This window comes from Protobothrops mucrosquamatus, unplaced genomic scaffold, assembly GCF_001527695.2.
Source record: "Protobothrops mucrosquamatus isolate PMUCROS unplaced genomic scaffold, P.Mucros_1.0 scaffold918, whole genome shotgun sequence".
Classification (NCBI taxonomy): Eukaryota; Metazoa; Chordata; class Lepidosauria; order Squamata; family Viperidae; genus Protobothrops; species Protobothrops mucrosquamatus.
Genome location: NW_015387169.1, coordinates 502432 through 503788, shown reverse-complemented (window position 1 = coordinate 503788; position 1357 = coordinate 502432).

The following is a 1357-nucleotide window of genomic DNA, read 5'->3' as shown; positions in this document are numbered from 1 at the left end:
TACTAAATGCACATAAGATAGGCACAAATCTATGGAGGCACTGATGAACTATGAAGTAGCTCCAGGATGGATTGGCATAGATCAAAACTATCATGTGTTATATATAGCTCAGGCTATATACAAGACCCAAGCAGAATATCGATCTTGTTCTATAAAAGCCTTCTTTGATCAGAACTGACTCAAGTTAATTAAGAATCCAACTATATTAAATATTTATTGGCAAAAAAAAATCTTACCACACAGATTCATGAGTATGATGTGACTTGTTAGAATTTGAATAGGCACATGAATTCATCAACTGCTTTTTTAATAATGAATTTAGTAAAAGAAAAATAAGTGTGAATCAGAGATAGTGATGAGATATCAGGGGTAGTCAACCTTGGCTCTTTTATGACTCGTGGACTTCAACTCCCAGAATTCCTGAGCCAGCTTAGCTGGCTCAGGAATTCTGGGAGTTGAAGTCCACGAGTCATAAAAGAGCCAAGGTTGACTACCCCTGATGTAGATTGTAGCAGTTCCCAAAAATTATACTTCTAGTTCACACAAGAATATTGATGGTGGCTTCAATTCAGGGATTACTTGTAAAAGCAGGAAAGTGTTTCTGCTTTTGCAGCCATTTCCCTACCAAATGCATCAAATTTCCCCATTAGTTGCCTCCTCGTGTACCTCATCCTAGTCCATCTTTAGACAGCCTGATGATCCTCAACAGCAGCTCTTGCAAGAAAGAGCAAGCCCAAGAAGATTCATTGTGCAAACGGATTCTGTTTAAGATTTACTTTAGCCAATCTGAAATAACTTAATAAGATAAGTACTTATTGACTGCACTGATTTATAGTGTACTCTCAATCCACATTCAAAGTGAATGTGATGATATTTCAGACCCAAATTGTTTAGGACCCAAGGATTTGAGGATGTGATTTAGGCAGGCTTGTATGTTTTATTTATTTATTGAACTTTTACCACCAATTTTATACACAATTATCTTACTGGCTCACAACAGCAGCCAATAAAAACACAAAAATAAAAACAGCTCTTCCATGCTACAAAGAAAACATCACATCTCCCACCATAGCACTAAAACATCCTATGAGGTGTAAATATGAGAAAGGGCCTTCTTACCTATAGTGCCTTGTTTATGGAATGCTGTTCTAAATAGATTTGGGCAGGGCTTTTTTTCTCGGAGAAAAGGTGGCGGAACTCAAACCTGGCCACGCCCTCATCAAACCCTAGGACCGCCCCTTTAGAGAACAGGAATGCAAGTAAAATTTGGGAGGGGCTATTTCCGGTGTGGGAGGGGCTATTTCCGGTGCGGCCGGCCCGGAAAAAGGTGCCGGAACGCGGTTCCGCCGCGTTCCGG